Source organism: Balaenoptera acutorostrata, chromosome 7 (genome assembly GCF_949987535.1).
Source record: "Balaenoptera acutorostrata chromosome 7, mBalAcu1.1, whole genome shotgun sequence".
Lineage (NCBI taxonomy): Eukaryota > Metazoa > Chordata > Mammalia > Artiodactyla > Balaenopteridae > Balaenoptera > Balaenoptera acutorostrata.
Genome location: NC_080070.1, coordinates 35,490,905 through 35,507,124, shown reverse-complemented (window position 1 = coordinate 35,507,124; position 16,220 = coordinate 35,490,905). Strand labels below are relative to the sequence as shown.

General features: G+C 34.4%; 2 long non-coding RNA genes across 2 annotated transcripts; both read right to left on the bottom strand.

The window, feature by feature from the left end:
* Positions 1 to 491: 491 nt before the first annotated feature.
* On the bottom strand, positions 492 to 3,369 carry LOC130708643 (uncharacterized). Its single transcript, XR_009008928.1, has 3 exons — positions 3,275 to 3,369; positions 2,142 to 2,196; positions 492 to 644 (listed from the first exon to the last, which is right to left on the bottom strand). It is a non-coding gene; the product is annotated as an uncharacterized LOC130708643 (long non-coding RNA).
* Positions 3,370 to 10,560: 7,191 nt separating this feature from the next.
* On the bottom strand, positions 10,561 to 14,656 carry LOC130708644 (uncharacterized). Its single transcript, XR_009008929.1, has 3 exons — positions 14,581 to 14,656; positions 13,542 to 13,718; positions 10,561 to 10,678 (listed from the first exon to the last, which is right to left on the bottom strand). It is a non-coding gene; the product is annotated as an uncharacterized LOC130708644 (long non-coding RNA).
* Positions 14,657 to 16,220: the final 1,564 nt, after the last annotated feature.

Below are 16,220 nucleotides of genomic sequence, written 5' to 3'. Positions count from 1 at the left end.
GTATCAGAGATTTAAACATGAAAGCAAATACACAAAAGAAAACTAGTTCACTAAAAGAACACATGGGTAAATTCCTCTCTAATGTGGGAATAGGAAACATCTCACTAACTTATAACTCAAAATACAGAATAAAAGATTATATATATATATAGACACATACATAATGTAGTTCACATATTACATATATACAAACATACATACCTATACATATTACAAACTTCCACATGGCAAAAGGCATCATAAGCAAAATAAAGAAAAATGAAAAATGGAGAAACTAGGGAAAATATTTGCAATGTATATCATGGTCAAAGGGTTAATATTTTTAATATACATTTAGTTTTTACAGAGAGAGAAAAAAAATCTATCTAAAATGAGCTAGTGAATGAACAGATTACAAGAAAAGTAACACAAATACCACTTAAATGTATTAAAAGAGACTTAACCTCATACAAATTAAGAGAAATGCAAATTAAAGCTACAATGGAACACCAATCTTTTTTAGCTATTATATTGGCATAAATCCAAAAGTTTGATATTCACTTATACTGGCAAGGTTAAGGGTGAGAAACAGGCATTTGAATACATTATTAATGTGTCTTTGGTAGCTGTCAGTCCTTCTTCCAGGAGTCTATCCCAAAGACACACTGACAAACATATGAAAATACATATGCACAAGGTTACTAATAATATAAAAAGAAAGCAACTCACATGCCTCTTAATAGGAAACTGAATTATCTATGGTAGCTCCATACAATAGAAGAGTATGCTCTATATTCTATTAAGAAGTGATATATAGAGTATAAGTAATTAAAAGCAAGGTGGTGGAGGAATGTCTAGTATGCAATTATTTTAACTAAGAAAGGGAGCATACAAATATGTGTTTGAGTATAAAAAATGGATAAATTATGAAATTTGGTCACCTAAAGTAGGAGGAAGAGAATAGGTTAAAAGGGACCATGTTAAAAGATTATCTTCTTTGAATGTACTTGTTTTGTTAATTTAATTTTGTAACTCTCTAAATATTTTACATTAGTATAAAATTTAACTGAAGAAGCAATTTTTAAAAATTGAAAAGAACATGAAAACAAATGAACCTAAATATATACTGAGTTGCTGGAATAACCACACAAAGAGAAACTATAAGTGACTTTAAGACCCAGTAATTTGACTGTACATCCCTAGTAGGATATACAGAACTGTAACAAATTCTTACTGTTTTCAGTAATGATATTATTGGTCACAGCATTTCTATTGTCATTCTGAGGTTGCTGTGTGCATATAATAATATTTTTTTATAAGATAATATTTTAATTCTATTATTCCTAAGCTCATTGAGAACCAGGCTTCTCAAGATATGAGAAAGTAGGTATAGATATAAGATCAAAGAAACTTTAAATTCCTGAAGTTCTGAATTTGAATTGAAAAATCAATATGAAGCCATGATATATTTTACCTTAAAAATAAGAATCAGCAGTACATTAAATCAGAGGCCATTAAACTAAGGAATGTGCATTAAAGTAGAGATGGGCAAATCACTGAGGCCAGTGGCTTGGAGACAGGAATCAATAAACTTTATATTTAGAAAGGACATTTGGCTTTGGTTATTGTCCAATGCACTTGATAGAAAGTAAATAGACTGGAAACCTTCTCAATAGCAGAGAGAATTATATTATTTAAGAAACCCTAAGACCGAACAGACTGTTAATTCCTAGTCTAAAGTAATTCCTAGGCCACCAAACTTGCCCCAACAGCAAGTTGCCTGCTGCTAAAGCTGTGTCACCTCCAAGAAAGATTTACTCCCCAATACCCAACTTAGGTGAGGCCAAGGAATTCAATGAACGAGCCTCTCAAAGGCAGATACAAAGGCTGTGAGACTGGATAAGGGACTCATTACTTTGCCAGATTATGGAGGCTTTACTAAACATCAAAAAGGACATGGGAAGCCTTTCAAGTAAAATTTCTAAACTCTAAATAGTAAATCTCCAACTCAATGTCTGTGATTCTTAATGTAATAGCAATATAGAACAGATTACTGTTCCTTATAGAATAAACAATTATTTGCCCATGAAGGGAAGCATATAGTGAAGATCAGAAAGCCCAACTGTCAGGAAATCAAACAGTAAAGCAATCATCAACCATACCTTAGAATTTATATGGTTCCATCTGTATTGCTGGATCAGGAATATACAGGAAAAACTGAAGTGCAAAATGAATAATTATGTAGAAAACTTAGGTTATGTACAGAGCTTTTTTTAATATTTGAAAATTAAAACATGTATTTGATAGCCAAAAATAGAGCCCAAATTCCCATATACTGGTAGATTCTTTTTTGTTTTCAACATCTTTATTGGAGTATAATTGCTTTACATTGTTGTGTAAGTTGCTGCTGTATAACAAAGTGAATCAGCTATACATATACATATATCCCCATATCCCCTCCCACTTGCTCCTCCCTCCCACCCTCCCCATCCCACCCCTCTAGGTGGTCACAAAGCACCGAGCTGATCTCCCTGTGTTATGCAGCTGCTTCCCACTAGCTATCTATTTTACATTTGGTAGTGTATATATGTCAATGCTACTCTCTCACTTCGTCCCAGCTTACCCTTCCCCCTCCTCATGTCCTCAAGTCCATTCTCTACGTCTGCGTCTTTATTCCTGTCCTGCCCCTAGGTTCGTCAGAACCATTTTTTTTTTAGATTCCATATATATGTGTTAGCATACAGTATTTGTTTTTCTCTTTCTGACTTACTTCACTCTGTATGACAGACTAATGAAATTGAGTTATTTGTAGTGAGGTGGATACTGGTAGATTCTTTTTTCACTTTAGCCAGTATTTAGCTTCAAGACAAATTATATTTGAAAACAATGTTTATTCAAACACTTGAATATTTATGCTTTAAATTTTTTACTGTCTCTGGAATTACCTAAAGGATTCCAGATAACTTATTTTTATGTGTCTAAAATGCAAACCAAAATACACATTAATATTGCTAATGAAATCTGGGAATCCTACATTTATGTATTTAAAGCTCCACATTTCCAAAATCCTCAATTCAAAACTACCTTCCATCTAAATCTAGGTTATGTCTCCTGACATGAATCAATTACCCTGTAACTCCCTTGATTACACAAAACCTTGTTTACCTAAATGTTTTGCTGTCCCAGAACATTTCTGATAAACAGTGTTGTATGGTCTGATATGCACAAGTGCACCTTGAGTTACATGCATTATGAATCAGAATCATCTCCCGCATACCTGTCACCTTGACATTACCTGCCTGTGGTATGCAGTCAACATTCATTGGAAATGCAAATGGATGTAGTGTAAAAGACTTCATTGTGCAGCTAGACTTTTCTTCTTTCACCTGTGAATATAGGAAAGGTTTTATTTGGAGTCATATATTCTGTAGGTTGGAACCAATCTGACCCTGGGATCCTTAAAAAGCTCTATATTCAATAAACTGTATGAGAAGACATGTTCTGTATTTTTTCTTCTCTTAGCCATGAAGGAGGGTGTGTGTGTGTGTGTGGGGGGGGGGGTAATTAGGCTGTCATTGTCATTACTCCTATAAGAGTTGATCAATAACAAAGTTATATAATTGAATTATCACTAGGAAAAAAATTTTAACATATTCACCCCCTCAAAAAATATGTAAGAATTTTAATTAATGGAAGAACAGGATCTGAGTAACCCATATGCCAAATCTTCACTTCAAAGGGATACTATAGTCAATACAATGCTTGCAAGATATTGCTATTTCATTATTTACAGCACTAGAGATTTTAAAAAAGGGATTCATAATGGTCTGGGGAGATTTAACAGGTGCTTCTTCAGCAGCTGAGAACAGAATGTATAAATGTACACTCCTTCCTACAAATATTATTTTTTAAAGAGTCTTCTCCATCTCTGTATATTTCTGTAACTAAGGAAGCTAGTCCACTCTACTCATGACAAATGATGAGATGCATTTCCTAACAAGAGAAATAAAATAGACATTAGATACCTAGGTCATAAAGGAGTCCTGTTTATCAATTTTAATGCATTAAAATGTATTAGAAAAATAACAAAATGCTTGTAATATGATAAAAATTCAATCAAAAGATATAGTTTTTAAAGAAACATAACATACTCATTCATATCTCCATCAGTTCAGAAAACATTTATGAATTATGTAGCAGGTACTTACTTTTCTCAGTCAGAGTTCTAGTAGGAGATATATAAAATATATAACTATATATATATAATTTATTCATTTCAAGGAATTAGTTTATGTGATTGCGGGGGTCTGACTATGCAAATCCAATGTGCCTATAGGGTAGGCTGTCAGGAAGGGCAGGCTGAAGACTCTTGGGTAGGAGCTGACACTCCAGTCTACCTGGGATACTTCTTCATGTTTGTTATTAAGGCCTTTCAACTGACTGGATCAGGTCCACCCAGATTATCCAGGATAATCTCCTTAACATAAAATCAACTGACTGCAGATGTTAATCACATCTACAGAACACCTTCACAGCAACAAGCAGATTAGTATTTGATTTATCTGGATACTTACAACCTAGGCAAGTTGACACATAAAACTGACCCTCACAATACTGGATATATAAAAATGAATAAATACGGTCTGTGATCTGAGATGACTCAGAGTTTATCAGAACAAAAACATATTTCCTTTCTACATTTATGCAAGGGTTGGAACATATTTTAGATTAATACAAGAACTTCTCAAATTTGCATGAATTTTATGCTGGAATGAAACATAAAAGAGATATGATGTGAAAAATCCAGCCTATTCATGACATGAGAACCAGTGGAGATTAGAGGAAACGGCACTAAACAAGGACTTACTACACAGTCTAGTCCCCTAAATGCCATTAGCTTGCTGTATAATCTTGAGGATGGACTTAACCTCTTCCTACCCTCAATTTATCTATTAAAACAAAAACAGGTTAACTATCCAGAGTCTCCAACAGCTAACTCAAATGCCTTCTGTGGGCAGGTGGAAAACATAAGCAAGTGGTGCAGATAGGATATATGAAAATAGAGTGTATTTAAACACGTTTTCCAGCAAATCACATGGAGGAATCAAGTCACCAGTTTACTATACCTGCACCTCCTGTTCTCTCAAGTTCTTTAATTCTATTTTATAAAATACAGATTTAAAAAAATCATGCCTACTTTTATAAACATGGTTAAATATCTAAATCCATACCAAACATTTTATAACAAATGTTAGGTAGGATTGGAAAGAGGAGGATCTCTGTTTTCTTCCAGCATAAATATTATCTTTGTAATTTAAAAAGTACTTTTTAATTTTGTAATTAAAATGTAGAAGTGTGACGAAAAAGGTTACCTCACTGAGTAACCTTTATAAAAATTGAAGTCTGTGAAGATAGACTTTAAACATGATAGTTTGTTATAGTTATTAAATATCACACATCATGATGAACATATGTGTTAATGACCTAACACCTTTTTCAGGAAAATTAAATCAAGATATTTCTAACAAAGGAAATCTTAGTTGCAGTTCCTAGGTGCCCAGTTGGGGTGGAATCGACATTCCCGTGTGTGGAAAGGCTCACACTGAGGCCTCTCCTGACCTGCATATGTGTGGAAAGCCATTCTGGAACAAGAGACCCACCTCTTTTTAACCACAGATATCTGGGAGTCCTCAAGCAGCAACAAGCAGCTACAAACCTCACCTCTGATCTTTACTGAAATTAAATTTTTGTGTTCTCCTCTCATATAATCCTTTTCCCAAAACTAATTTGCATAATTTGGTATAATTTGAAATGACTGTCACGGGTTGCTAATTGTTGGGGTAGATACTAGACCCTCATAGTAGCTAAGTCTCGAAGGCAAAGGTTAGAATCCAGTAACTGGTAGTGTGGGTCGAACTGGTATTAGTTTAATAGTCTGTAAACTATGCAAGAAAATGTAATTGTCCTATATTACAAGGGTAGCAGTCCTTCCACTGCACTGTTTATTCCAATATATAATCTAAATAATTGAGTACCTCTGCATACAAAAGAGCATTTGTTCATATGCAAACACCATTTAATAGACAGTTAAATCCAAACAGATGGAAAAGATGCCAGAACATAATTGGTTTGCTTTTGATTATTTCATTGATACCAATTTACTTAAAGAGTAAGTCTGGACAAGGTAGGATTTATTGTCACTGAATATTCAGTTTCACAGAAAGGAGTTAAGGGATTCAGTAATCCTCCTTCAACCTCCACACATGAAAGTCAGATAGAAATGAAATCTTGACCAAATGTTTGACTTTGTCTTCCCTTAGAACTGACCACTACAAACATTTGATAAAAATGTAGTCTATCTTCTTGCTACATAAGATCTTCTTAATGGTTTCTTGGTTTCACAGTAGATATCAACCTACTATAAATTCTTTTGAATAGCTGGAGAACATCAATTTAAAAAGAAATGTGAAATAATCATTAATGACTGTTTTTAAAAAGTAAAAAAGCACCTATATGTCCAAGTCTTAGTTAAATTTATGTATTTTATGTAATCCTAAATGTTTTCCTTAAGAGTCCTAAATAAAATCTGAAATTTGAGGAAATATAGAGGTGAATAAAATATGTGTACACACACACAGAGTTAGGGAAGTGAATGGCATCATCTCCATTTTTCAGATAAGAAAATGAGACTCAAGGTGATTGAGTAACTAGTTCAAAGCTGCAGAATTAACAAATGGTGAAGCCTGAATTAAAAAAATTTTTTTTAAATTTAAGTATAGTTGATCCACCATGCTGTGTTAGTTTCAGGTGTACAGCAAAGTGATTCACTTATACACACACGTGCGCAAACACACACACACAGATATTCTTTTTCAGATTCTTTTCCATTATAGGTTATTACAAGATACTGAGTATAGTTCCCTGTGCTATACAATAGGTCCTTATTATTTACCTATTTTATATATAGTAGTATGTATCTGTTAAGGTGAAGCCTGGATTTGAATCTATTTTGTCTTATTGTGAAGTCTGTGCTCTTTCAAAAGCAATGCTTCCAGCACTTAACCCAAAGGTTTTTAAAGTCTCTTGAAGTAGCTCTGTGTCTTATACATGAAGATCAATTATTTTTCATTTTATTTTTTGGTTAGCAAACTAGCTCAAGGGGTTAAACATAACTATTTGTTAATGGCTCGTATCTATCCTTAAGTCTATGCTCTGCCTTCTTTTGTAAAATCCACTATATCTGATTGTGCTTAATCCCATTTTGTAGCCAATTAGCACAAAGCTAAAAAAGTGGAGGATTTAAAAATCACTAAATGGTTCCTTGGATTTATGCTTTTAACAGGAGTTGCTGCATTTAAACAATAACAAAAGTACATGGAGATAAAACATAAGAATTAAAATAATTTTTCAAGTATTTCAAAGATCTCCTCTTCCCCCCCCAACATGATTTTTTTCAAAATTACATAATACAAACACACGTGGATGGACCTAGAGACTGTCTCACAGAGTGAAGTAAGTCAGAAAGAGAAAAACAAGTATTCTATATTAACGCATGTATGTGGAATCTGAATAAATTGGTATAGATGATCTTATTTACAAAGCAGAAATAGAGACACAGACATAGAAAAAAAACGTTATGTATACCAAGGGGGAGAAAAAAAAGTATGTATACCAAGGGGGAAAGGGGGGGGTGGGATGAATTGGGAGTTTGGGATTGACATATATACACTGTTGATACTATGTATAAAATAGATAACTAATGAGAACCTACTGTATAGCACAGGGAACTCTACTAAATGCTCGTTGGTGACCTAAATGGGAAGGAAAGTCAAAAAAGAGGGGCTATATGTATACGTATAGTTGATTCACTTTGCTGTACAGTAGAAATGAACACAACATTGTAAAGCAACTATACTCCAATAAAAATTAAAAAATATCTTCTTATAAATGTTTATATCAAGCAGGGACTATTGTCCACACCAAAGGTAGAATCACTGAAGATCCATGGATTGCAAGCAGTGCTGATTGAAAAATGTGTGTTAAATGCATCTATTTATTCCTAATAAGTGTTCATTTCACTGAAAAAGTTGTAAAAGGAAATTTTTCATTTCTATTAGAAAAGTGTTTCCTTCTTAGTCTTTTAAAATCATACTACTTAGCTTCCAAAATTTTCTCTTAAAATAAATGTCTTTATTATATAAACAAATACTCATATAATATACTTATAATATTTACCTATTGCAAAAGTAATATGTGTTGATTGTATGAAATTTGAAACATGCAGAAAAATGCAAAAAGAAAAAAATTACCTCATATATCAAAATTTATCATCCAATACCTAATTTTAGTTGCAAATTCCTTTGTTTAGAAATGTTTAGTGAACATTTTCTCAGAATCATAAATATTATTCCACAGCGTCTTTTTAATGGAGATATATAATATTTTATTATTTGGCTCAAATGCAACTGGTCTAGCCAATCTTTTACTTAAGATATGTAGAGCTCTAATTGTTATGTTAGTACATAATTATATCTTTGGATGATTTTCTACGAGTGAAACTTTAGATTCAAATTTGAATTAATATTTTTATGACATTGTATTCACATCATCAAATTATCCTCCAACAAGATTATATGAATTTTCACTCCAGAAGTATATAAAAATTTCTCTAAACTCTTGTCCACCTAGACTCCTACTTTTATGTTAGTTCTAATTTACAACATGGCTTGTCTGTTGTGCTAAAGCATTTACTAACTAGGGCATATAAAACATAGGCATGCTAATTGAGGAAAGATGTACTTATATACTTAATAGCCATATAATTCTACAGACTGTTTCCTCCCTTTTTGATATACAAAAAATGAAAGTATTTATAAGCCTACTTTCTGAATTTTTCTTTAACTACATCACTGTGTTTACCAGAAAAACATGAACTTCAGGAGATTGCTTCTTTATGACATTACTACGTTGTGCAATGTTTTGGGTTTTATGTATAATATACGGGACATGTGGGTTCCTGCTTGTGTATGTGTGAGTCTACAGGAGTGTTTGCAGATGTAGTGATGAGGTTAAGATAAATGAAAGGAAATTTTCCAGTTTTACAATTTTACTTTTTTTAATGACCAAATACTATAAGTTACTCAAATGTATAATATTTTATTGGTGCACCAATTACTGACAATTTTCCATGATGATAATTTTTATCTTTGCAAGAAGTTTTAGGTCTAACAACAACAAAACTAATCTTTTTTTTTTTTTTTTCAGCTTTGTTTCTGAAGTTGCTTATGAGCAATTTGTAGGGCTTTTTTGGTGAAAATGTTCAAGGGGTTTTATTACCATTAATCTTTTTTGAGGGTGTGTATAATTCATCTCACCAGACATCAGAATTCCCAGAGGGTAAATTACTCTAGAGATCTCTGTGCCCTCACACTGTATCAAATTGACCTGCTTCTTGTTTGCCATTTTTGTGTACTGCATTGCTTATTTAACAAGAAACAGAATGATTGTAATTCTGAGAAGGCCCTTTGATAGTAGTTTTGACACTCTGCCTGAATAATGACCCTCATTATGGTGCCTGTGACAGGCTCTGAAAGTCCTGATTTATGAATATATCACAGGTTCAGCATTAGAGCTCCCGCACTCACTTACTCCTGATATAGATGGAGATATGTACGGAGTCCTTTGAAATAGACAGAGGCTGAGATAATTGCACGATTATGACCATTCAAATCGTCTCTTCCCCTGATTTAACAAAGCTCTGCCATTTCATTTTGACTGTCTCTGAAGTTATTAGGAACCTCTGATAAAATGTTTATTAGAAGAATGTATTTCAGAGTAACTGTGCTGGCAACAGAGGTAGAAGTTATTCCTACTTTTCTTTCCTCAGCTTCAGCTAAATTCCTACTGCAAATTCTCATTAATGGTTGATGTGATAATAGACTGTTAGAAGCAAGATTAGCTAAGAGCAAAAAGTCTGTGTCCTTGATAAAACAAATGACAAGACACTCTGTAAACACTTTTTTGGTGCAGAATGTTGTTGATTTATTGTTTTCTCTATAGTGATTATTTAAATAAATGTAGCTAATTTAGTTCATTTGCCAAACTGTATAATTTTGTTCTTTGTGAAGGGGTTATATGTAAAAGCCTCAAGGAATCACATCCCCATTAATCTTTTTACAAGTGCAATAAATAAATAAAGAGACATGGTTTAATTTTGCCAGTTAGACGATATTTAAATAGCAGTGGTGGTAAACTGATTTCTTTTTCTACTGTTTGAAAAAGGCATGTAAATGCACTTCTTCTTGTTACTAGTTTAAATGCACACAAGAAAAATATAACACAAGTGTTTTATTGGGGCCATAAGAAACAAAGTTTTTTTTTGATTATCTACATTCCTGTACACTGACCCTTTTAAAAAAGCGATGCTCATCTCATGCTTTTCCACTTATAATATTTTAAAAATATCTTCAGTGCCTGTAATGTATTATGAGGAAATTTTAATTTATTTCAGAAAAAAGCAAGAAACGTGGCACCATACAATATAAAAATAAATTCATGATTCTTTTTCTACATATCCTTTACTCACCAGGAATAAGGCAATGCAATCTCCTTATGGTTTCATTAAAAATAGGGGAAAGCCGAAGAGTCTCCCTAGGTGTTCACAGATGATTCCTTTTGAGACTATCATCATCAGATGACCCTCAAGATTAAAAATACATAGTTACTAAGGGCAGTGGTTGAAAGTTAATTTTAAATGAAGTCTGGTAATGACCTGGAGTAAATTTAATAAGGACCCTTCATTTCATAGCAAAAGCAGTCACTTAAAACATAATCAGATGATTCTGAAATCTTTAAACAAAGCGATCAGATTGAATTCCTTTTAGCAAGCTGAAAATTTTCAAAAGCATTTTTACATCCACAAAGCCTTTATTCTTAATTCATTAACATATTTTTAGAAAGTCTATTTCTAAAGGGAAAAATGTTTGCCACCTCTGCAGTGTGGGTGTCATTAATGAAATGGATCTTTGAAAAACTTCCATCCCCTATTTCATTGTATAGATTTTGTAAAATTTCCAAAGGTGATTTCTCCTTCCTTTGCTTTCCAGCTAAAATAGGTCTCATACAGAAGTAGACTGTGGTGGTACAAAAGTATTTTAGAGCATAACAAAACCTTCTAGACCTTAATAACTATACATGACTGATCTGTCCTCTCCAGCAAGGTTAACCGTTTTTCCCAAGGAGTTAAGTGGCATATAAACTATTGTTCACACCATTTGTGCTAACAGTACAGGATGACCTCAAATAGTGTAGTGGCCATACAGGGTACCTGCACCACGCATTCATCAACAAAGGGGAAAGGACCACAGGGGCATATCTGACTGTAAGTGAATCAGGACTGTACAAGGATAAATGCCTAACCTCACTCCACAGCAAAACAGTAATTACAGAGCCATTGTTTCTGTAGTGTTACCATTTTTTATGGTTCTTTAGAAATATGTGCTATTTAGTTCTTGAGTTGACATCTGTACTGTATTATATTTTATACAAAGCACCCAGACTAAAGTGGAGAGCAATCAAATAACTGTGAGATCATTTTGCTCTCACAGGAAATCAACAACAGATATAAAATATAGATAAAGGAATAGTTTAAATTCAGTAGTTAATTTTTAGACTTAAATTATCTAATTAACAATAGTCTGAACAGCCAAATTTTAGAGCTTTATTCTTTCAAAAATTGCATGTTCCATTTAGAGTGTATCATTCTTTCATACATACTCACAGAAGCTTCTACTTGTATTTTTATAATGCATCAATTCTTTTTCCATGTGTGCCTCCCTTCCTACTCTTAAATATTCTCACCTTATTCTACGCATGCCTTTCTGCAGGTGTTACTAAGAGAAAAATAGCAAAACATTTGTTTACACACACAAACATTTGTTACACACACACAAGCACACAGATCATTAAAGACAAATGTTAGTGGCCTCTCCAGCAAACACCACTGAGTAGCACATAAATGGAAAACTATGAAATGAAAGACAATACCGGGGCAAATCAAGTACACGTGTTTGCATGTTCAGGGCAGGAGTGACGCTTAGCTTCATAGTCACAAGTTATTGCTAATTATCAAAAGAATATGAAAGTTGACTCCTTGATCAAATCTGTATCTTCCCCTCAAAGGAGTCAGACACAATACATTCAGTCTTTATTTCTCCCCTAGATCAGGAAACAGGAACAGGATTTGGTAGCTGTGTAAGAAAATGGAGAGCAACTTCTGGACCTACAGCTGCCTTTCAGGGACCCTAGAGATTTTCAATGTGTTCAACTCATAATAACTCCTCCATACTTTGGAGTTTACCGACAGCAAAATATATAGTTTGCATTACATTAAACACTCTTGATTACTCTACTTAAACAGTACCCTGGTAGGAGTTGGATGTTCCAAAGTAAATGTGTATCACCAGCCTTCACCAGCCTCCTTTAGAATAATTTCCTTTTATTCAATGCAATTCGACTCATTTTAATGTTTCATTTAGGTGCTTTTTATATCTCTGCACAGCATTAAACTGAGAAGACACACACACACACACACACACACACACACACACACACACTCCTGCTTTTGAGAAGGTCAAAGTCTGTTAGGGGAAACAGATATGCTAAGAAATAATTTTAATATGACATGAAAACTAGTAATATAATTGTATATGTAAGGCACAGAAATAGCATTGACAATGTATAGATAAATTCTGTTGATCTACAAATCCTACACATTAACAGGGTGCAAGGACAATGCCATAAAAAAGTAACCATCTGGTCTGGGTTTTGAAGATTAAATAGGAGTTTGCTATATCACCACATAAGGTGAGGAGGGAATCCCAGACAGAAAGAACAGCACCCACAAGGGTGCAGGAGCATGAACAGCATGCTCTATTTGAGGAACTGCAGAGAGTTTAGAACGTGTGGAATAGAACTACAAAAGGTAGGGAGAGTGAGAAGAGATGAGGCTGAGGATAAACACCAGGACCATATCATGAAGAGTACTTGTTTGTCAAGCTAGAGTTTGCATTTTATCCTACAGTTGGTAGCACTGAAAAATTTAAGGAGTGACATGATTAAATTTGTGTTTTTAAGAATGAATGGGAAGATTAAATTGGAGAAGAGTAGAGTCAGGGAAACCAGAGAGGAGACAATTGCAAGGCCAGGAAAGAGAAGGCAAAGGCCAGAACCAGTCCCCAGAGAATGGAGATTAAGGAGATTTTTTTTAAGGAAATAAAAACAGAATGAAAATATACAGAGTAACTTCCTGAGGCTGCCTTCCTTCTGTTGGGTTACAGTTACTCCTAATGTTTCCAAAATATGGATCTGACTTTGATGGGACACTGTTGAAGGATTTTAGGGTCAGCTTGAGATGATCAGATTGCATCACAGTGAGGTCAAATACGAGGTGTGGCAGAAAATGAAGTGCATCTTGGCACTTGCCTCCTGCTGCTCTCTTGTGTGTACCCTATATGTCACCCATGTTGGCGTACTCTCTCATATGGCTTTACAATTTTTACTACCTGTTTCCTGATTTTGAAAGGTCTTCCCTCCCTTTTCCTGTTCAACATTCTTCTTTCCCTCAATGTCTTGCTTCAAGCATCAGCTTCTCTGCGAAGTCTTCCTGGATGGCTCTCTATCCCTTCAGGCAGAACTGGGTCCTCCCTTTTATTGTTCTGTTGTTGTACTCAGTGCACATCCTATTGGGGGAGATAAACAACTGTATGGCAGTTGCCCCTTAATCAGCAGATTACATAGTAGATGATTAATAAGACTGGTTGACTGAATGACTCAAGTGAATGACTGAAACAGAGTAATCATATTTGGGGATCTATTGATAAATTAATGACTGCATTCATTCTTTAGCAGGGCCTTTTGTTATGTCCTGGACTCTCTCTTCTTTAGCTTCAGTGCCACACTGTTTAACAATTGGTCTTGCCAAATTGGTCTAAAGAAAGGGTATAAACTTTCAGCTATGAAATGAATAAGGTCTGAGGACCTCATGTATCACATGGTAACTGTAGTTGGCAACACTATGATTGAGGTTTGCTGGGAAAGTGGACCTTAAGTGTTCTCACTAAGAAAAAAAGAAGAGGGATAACTAAATGAGCTGATTGATGTGTTAACGAGAAGGTGGAGTCCTTTCATAAGGTACACATATATCAGATCATCATGGTGTACATTTCAAAAATCTTACAATTTTATCAATTATACCTCAATTAAGCTGGAAAAAAGAACATTTTCAAGTGGCTGTTTCAATGTATCAATAAAACAAACAAAAAACATTTAAAAAAGAAATAGCTGACTACCATGTGAATAGAAATACAGAGAATGTGCTGAAGTCACTAGGAAGGTCTTGGGGAAGAACCTGGAGAGTTGGTCTGTCATGATGACAAGAAGGGGAAAGGGTTACAAGAGAAGTTGTAGCAAACTTCAAAGGAGCAAGGAGTTAGCTCCAGGTGACTGAACGATTATCTAGAAATCACAGTGGTGGCCAAGGTCAATGATGGTTCTCCTTTCTTAACTCATGAGACTACAAGGGCAGGGAGATATACTACTTACCAGTGGAGACAGTTGTGAAAATTGTGGCAATTTCTGCAGGAACCCATGATTTTGATTATGAAGAAACTGAAAACTGTAAAGACAATTTCAATGATATGAAAGATTTTCAGCACTTAAAATATGGTTTAGTGGAGACAGAGGAAAGTTTATGGAGGAGTTGGCGTGGGAGGCATATAGGCTCCAGAGAGAGTTAAGTTGAAGATGGATAAGCATGAGGATATGAAGCCCGACAGCTGACTTGAGATGTGGCAGAAAGACTCTTGGGATAAAGGTGAAAGGAGATAGCAAGCAGTCCTGTGGGTCTGTTATTAAAGAGACAAATCAGAAATTCTATAATTGACAGCATGCACAGTACAACTGACTAGTTCAAATTGATATTTTGGCTGCTAAAACTTTACAGTGCTAAGTACTATTCTTTCATTACAGAGCCCAGGTTTTTCTGAAGTGGGGAGTGGACCGGGGGCAGTGTGGAGAATGAAAGAAAGAAAAATAGCTTAACTGAATCTTAAGAAGACTTTTAAAATATAATTGATAGCTAAAATAGTCTTATGAGTTTGATTAATCCATCCAGATTTTAGCTAAAAACAAATTGTGAATAGAAATAAAATTTGTTTTTTTTACCACTGTAATCACTACACCTCATGATTTGAGATCCTAGCTAAATATTTCTCATGCGTTTTGTATCAACTGCAGGAAAATGAAAAACGGTCTCCTTGCAACTTCTCCTTTTGCAATGCCATTGATGGAGTGCCCCAGTGACTCATCATTTCACATTCTCATCTTTCATTTATGTTACAAGAAAATTAACCTTCGTTCCCTGGAAGGAGGCTTGGTTACCAGAAATCATGAGCTAAACATGGAATTTATTTTCTACCATCAGGAAGTGAGTTCTCTGCTCCTGCTATTATCTGGACCTTGGATAACAGCTCCGTTACCCTTAGTGCTAACTTTGCTGGTGGCGGTGGAACTGCCCCTAGGGCTGCTGTGGGGTCAGCCCGCTGATGGCCTGTCTTTTTCTCCCAGGTGTTACTGATGAAGAATAATCCTTAGCTCCCTGTGATTAAAGAGCCAGAGCTAAGATAGCTGTATTTTCCCACTTTATCTCTGAAACCCCCATAAACTGTGTTAGAAAAAAATCCCACAGCAATTATTTAAAAAGGGGAGGAAATCTTTTGAATGCATTTTTTCCTTTTTCCCTAACAACAGCATATAAATGTATTTTTTAAAAGATTCTTTAGAGATGCTGTACGTTGCACAATGCAGTATATTCTTTTCCGATTCTTCCTTGGTAGAACTTTTTCCCCTGTACACATTATTGTTATTGACAGCAGTTCTAAAGCCTTTAAAATAAGAAGAAATTAAACAGTGAATCAATAAAGATTAGCTATTTACTGTAGATTACCAGCTTATCATTCCCATAATTATAATAATGGTTGCTGATGGAAATTCTATTTATATGAATCATTTTATTCTTGTTATTTACTATTATTAATGTTATCATTATTATCTTCTCACCCTTCAGTTCACAAGATGTATCTTCTCAGTGAATTTTAATTCCAGTATCTTGCTATTATATTGTACATAATCCTATCAAAGACTGTCCTTCATGCAACATTTTCAGTGATATATTATCATAGAGA